Genomic DNA, 6000 nt, shown 5'->3' on the forward strand with positions numbered 1-6000 from the left:
TGTCAAGACAATAGTCTAACCCAAGGTGTGCTCCTAATACCATTTCATCATGCATCTTTCACAATGATAAAAATGATCAGGGTGTGTGGAAAAGTATAAACTTCAAGTTAAATGATTGGGTGACTATGCAACCATTATGCAAAGGTTCTCATAGGATAAAAAGGCAAAGAAGAGGCTTACTACGATACCCTCGGAAGGAGTATCTTGGAATTCAAGATAATAAAAGATGGGTGGAAGGAAAAGGTGCAACATGTGTACACGACAAGATACATGCACATGCATCCTTCTACTCCATTGGAAACTCATTGTAAGATGTTTTCTGTAATTTAATTTATGTTCTTTATGATTCTATGGTCTATTCACATGTGTTGTATATGTGACAGATGTTTATCCATCAGCAAACAACAAGCATTGAGTGGCAACCTATGGAGTCATTCATCGAGACTTTTGAAGCTATGCATGCTGATCTTGGAAAAGTATTATTTTTTGATCAACCATCTTCTTTTTTCATTAACAAGCAGATGTTTTTAATACAATGCTAAGTATATTGTCCCTTCAAGACTAGAAGCTTATGGAAGACTAGAGAGTTTGCTTATACCAAGCCTAAATTCATTAGATTGGGATTTTCCATATAAGAGTACTCTATTAGCATTCAAATCCAAGATTGTCTTGGATATTCAAAAGTCTATGAAAGTAAGAAGGATTTCTAGGATGATTACGCTATCATGGTTTATACCTACCTCTCCATGTATCCAAGATTGTCTTGGGTATTCAGAAGTCTATGAAAGTAAGAAGGATTTCTAAGATGATTACGCTATCATGGTTTATACCTCTCTATGTATTTGTGGCATGTTTTCGAGAAGAAAACATGAAGAGAACAAAAGCAATGTGGCTGTCTATACATATATTTGAGTCTGACTTGGATAATGTAGTTGGAGTAGAATTCAAAGTGATTGAAGTCATCCATAGGGGTGATTTTATAAAATGTAATGCTTGCATTGATTCTGTGGTAATGGCATATAACATCTCTCAACAAAGCTTGTACATCAGCTTAGAGTAAACATGATGGAAAAAGAGTAGAGGGACTTGGATGCCATTGGATTTAGAGGAAAAATTTATGCAATATGACCTAACAATCAACTTAAGTGATGATGACAACAAAGTTGTCCCTGTGAATGCAAAATGGACATTGAGGGATGTGCGCATGTCCTTAGAATTTGTATTAGATGCCATACCATCCGATTTCAAATGTAAGATGGTATTATGATGGGAAGAAGATCCAAAAATACTTTTAGTTATATGAAATGTCTATCCTTTATAATCTTGAAGTTTTCTTAATACATGATAATTTTGCATCCATTTATCTTGTCTTGTGGATTCATTCTGTAAAATACCTATTCAACATTATTAATAAGAAATACTTTTAGTTGTATGAAATGTTTATTCCCTGTAATCTTGAAGTTTTCTTAATACATGATAATTTTGCATCCATTTATCTTGTCTTGTGGATTCATTCTGTAAAATAGCTATTCAACATTATTAATACTATTTAGGATGTATAAGACAAGATGACCAATGTTAAATGTCTTTATTTCTCTTACATAAATAGAGACTATAGGGTCTAACAAGAAAAGAGGATAGTAGGCCTCTGGGGGTAGTTGGGTGGCTAGAAGTAGCCTACAAAAAAAAAATCACTGAATAAATTAGCTTCTTATCTTCAAAAAAGGTTACAATAATAAAATTTTTAAAATTGATAACTTGCATACTTGAGAGGGATCAGGATCACAACATCATTTATTTCTCGATTTCTCTTTGCCCAGCATATATGTATCTGATGGTGCTATATCAAGATACTTTGAACCATCAACAAAATCGTTCACTTGAATAATAAGTTGTCTAAGTACATTCTTTAAATCTTGAAGGGTCTTCTTCTCAAGATCAAAAAGCTCTCTTCCATTATTCTTTCTTCCTCAATTCTCCTTTCTTCCTCAGAAGATATCTTTTCTTTTCCCTTCTCAGCATTTGCTTGATCTGCAGTCCTAATATCCCTGTCATGTGTAACATCTTCAATCTTAATACCTGCATCCTTTGGTTTTTTCGCTGGTGGCACTTATTTGCATACTACTTCTGTCAATCTTGGGCAGCTTTAATATCTTTATGAATTGACTGCATCTGCTGCTCCATGTCGTTAAGCATCTGTCTGGACATCTTGACCCTAATCAATGGGTCGGACCAAGTTAATGGAGTTAAGCAATCTTGTCCATACAGAGCTTTAAAAGGGCTCATCCCGATACTTCGGTGATAAGAAGCATTGTAGGCGAACTCGACTAGGTGCAGATAGCTTAGCTTCTTCTTGGGCTCCCTCCACAGCATGACCAAAGTATATCTTCGATTACTTGGTTTAGCCTTTCGGTTTGACCATCGGTCTCAAGGTGATAAGCTATCCTGAGATCCAGGAATTCTTGGTTCCCTCATCATTGGAAATTCATAGCTTGCGATTATAATACATAATGCCATCATCCAGGCTGTACCCTTGAAATCTGTTCAACTCCTGTGGAGTTTTGCTTTCCTGTATAAGTAGGGTAGCAATAGGGCCAAAGAATCTATCTTGCATGATCTTCTCTCTTGCTTCAATAATCAAAGGATTTGATACTACAGTAATTGCAAGCAAGGAGGCTTTTCTGCTAAGGGCATCTGCTACCACATTTTCTTTGCCTAGGCGGTACTTGATTTCAAAATCAAAATCCTGTAAGGTCTGCATCCACCTTCTTTGGTGCATGTTGAGGTCCTTCTGAGTAAAGATCCACTTTAAGCTCTGATGATCTGTCATCAAAGTGAATCTTTTTCCCAGTAGGTAATGTCTCCACAACTTTAAGGCATAGACTACTGAAAGTAATTCCAGGTCATGGACAGCATAATTCCTCTCATGCATTCTGAGCTTTCGGGATTCATAGGCCACTGCATGACCTTCCTGCATGAGTGCACCTCCCAGGGCAAAACCACTTGCATCAGTTACTACCTCAAAGGGTAGAGAGAACTCTGGTAGCTTCAGAACGGGACTGGTTACCAAGGCGGTCTTCAGCTTATCAAAAGCACTCTGGCACCTGGCAGACCACTGAAATGCAATATTCTTTTTGAGAAGGTTAGTCAGGGGGGGAAGCTATGAGAGCATACTTTGGTATAAAAATTCTATACCAACCAGTCAATCCCAATCCTCTGACTTCTTTCACTGTCTTTGGTTCAGGCCAATCTATGACTGCTTGGACTTTTGTGGAATCTGGAGAAATTCCATCTTTGGATACCAAAAAGCCCAAGTATTCAACATGGTTGGCAGAGAAAGTGCATTTGCTCTTTTTTGCAAAGAGTTGGTGGTTCCTTAGAATCTCAAGGACTTTTCGTACATGAGTCTCATGGTCAGCTGCATTCTTTGAGTAAATCAGAATGTCATCAAAGAAAACTAGAACAAAATCATGCAAGTATTCTCTGAGGATGTCCTGCATTAGGCGATTGAATGTAGTTGGGGCATTAGTTAATCCGAATGGCATGACAGTAAATTCATAATGCCCATAGCGAGTATTGATGGTTGTTTTCGGTATATCTTGATCATTGATCCTGATCTGGTAATACCTGGATTTGAGATCTATCTTTGTGAAGATCTGGGCTCCATTTAGCCTGTCCAAAAGCTGATTTAGACCTCTGTAGTCCACACAGAGTCTAAGCGTTCCATCTTTCTTTTTCTGAAAGAGAACTGGTGCACCCCAAGGTGAAACACTGGGTCTTACAAACCCTTGTTCTAACAGCTGTCTAAGCTGTTCCTTGAGTTCAATGGCTTCAGGAACTGGCATTTTGTACGTGCGCAGGGCTACTGGTTGAGCTCCCGAGGTTAATTCAATCACATGATCTACTTCCCGAATTGGAGGCATTTCAGTTAGTTCTGCTGGGAATAGATCATCAAATTCACTTAACCATTCTGGTTCTTTAGCCTTAAGCTTTGAGTCTACTGGGTTCATTTTGACAACATAAATTTTTTGCTTCTTCCTAAGTCCTTTTAGCAACCTGGAAGCTTTTACTAACTGAAGGTCTGGGGATCCAGAAACTCCAGTTCCTTGAACTTTGTTCCCGTGAAGGTCATGGAAGGAAATGGTTCCATTGTGACACTGTATGTCAGCTTGATTTTTGTGGAGCCAATCCATTCCAAGGATCCCGTCAAAAACTCCCAGAGGTAAGACTTTGAACTGACAGTTGGTTACATTACCATCTAGATTGAACTGTATAAGATCTGTCTCATGGTGAGTGAAAAGAGTCTTCCCACTGGCCAATTCAACTTGCACAGGTTTCCCTGATTTCTGTTCTAAGACTAGCTTACGCAAGCATCCAGGTGAAATGAATGAATGAGAACTGCCTGAATCAATCAAAAGCTTAAAAGGCTTATCCTAATATTCTGCTCGAGTATGGATGACTGAGAAATGACGGTTAGGTCCTTGGTTTTCAATTGCAGCAAATATCTGCCCTCTTTCCTCTTCTACTACATCTGAAATTGTGACTGCTCTGGCTACTGCCGTCTGAGGTGGAACTCTTTCTCTTTGGTTGTCCCAGTTCTGGGAGGGAGTTCTGAGGTTACTCTAGACAGAGGCAGATGGCTGAGCTGGAGTTCTTCTAGGGTTTCCGTGGCTTGGGCGAGACGGACCTTGATAAGACTGGTATGAAGGGGTTGGTCTCTGAATTTGGGTCCTTGACTTCCTTGTCCCCTTGACATGGCAGGAGTCGCGGGCAGTCTTTCAGTTTGGTGACCAAAACCTTGGCATCCAAAACATCGGTTTTCACTTCTGAGTTCATCCTTCTGATTTCTTGAAAGAGGGGGGGCTCCTAAGAAAGTATTCTGGGGGAAGGGTCTTCCTTCACTTTAGAATCTTCCTGCATCCTAATTCTGATTCGGGCCTTGCTGCCTCTTCGGGGGTGAAAAGTTTGAAGTACTTCCATGGGCTTGGAATCTTTTAAAGTTAGAGGGTGTAGACTTTGGCAGGACCTTTACTACAAAGGCTTTGGCAAAATCTTTTGCCATTCTTACTGCTTCAGCCATGGACACTGGCTTGGCATTTTTGACCAGAGTGTCCAAGGGTTCGTTCATTCCCCGAATGAACCTGGCCATGAGTTGTTCTTCATCTAGAGGTGGTGAATATTTGAGTAGAAGAGCAAAGGCCTGGTGATATTCCTCGATGGTTTTGCTCTCCTGCTTTAGCTCTAAGAATTCGTTCATTTTGATTTCCAAAAATCCAGGGAGACAAAATCTCTTTGTCAAATAGGTTTTTAGGTCGTTCCAGGAGGACTGAGAATTTCTATCCAGACGGTTGGTGTCACAGTGGTTCCTCCATGCTACTCTAGCTGTTTCCACTATTTTCAGCCGGGCAAGAGCCATTTTGCTCCGCTCATTGTAGCCTGTGATGTCAAAATATTCTTCCATGGCTTCCACCCATTTCTCCACAGCCTCGCCTAGGTTCTCTCCTTCTCCTTTGAAGGGTCCTGGCTGAGTCCTATGAAGAGCCTTGCGAACATCAGGGTCAAGCTTGTCATCTTTAGAGAGAGGGTCTGGCTGATGGCCACGGTTTCCTCATCTCATGATTTTGCCAAAAATTTATATATTATTAAATTTTTATTTTGATATCATCCATGAGATCCTAAGACTTAAGAGGTTCGAAAAAATAATTTCTTAAACAAGACAATGATCTTATTGGAGATCTATGACATATGTCCGATAATAGATTTTTGTTTATCAGATCGTCCATAAGCAATCACTTATACATCAGGGAATTTTTTCCTCCAGAAAACATTTCTATATTTATATAAAAGTTGCAATATGTACATAGAGCAGCTCGGCTCGAGAATCACCGCCTCAGTCGTAATCGCATAAAGAAGCGAAATTGTGAAGAAGACATACCATGGTACACATGATTCATTACACAGAGGTGCTCTAATTCTATTTCTCGCGATAAAGCGGCTAAG

This window comes from Cibotium barometz, chromosome 38 (assembly GCF_041138505.1).
Source record: "Cibotium barometz isolate CiBa-2024 chromosome 38, ASM4113850v1, whole genome shotgun sequence".
NCBI lineage: Eukaryota > Viridiplantae > Streptophyta > Polypodiopsida > Cyatheales > Cibotiaceae > Cibotium > Cibotium barometz.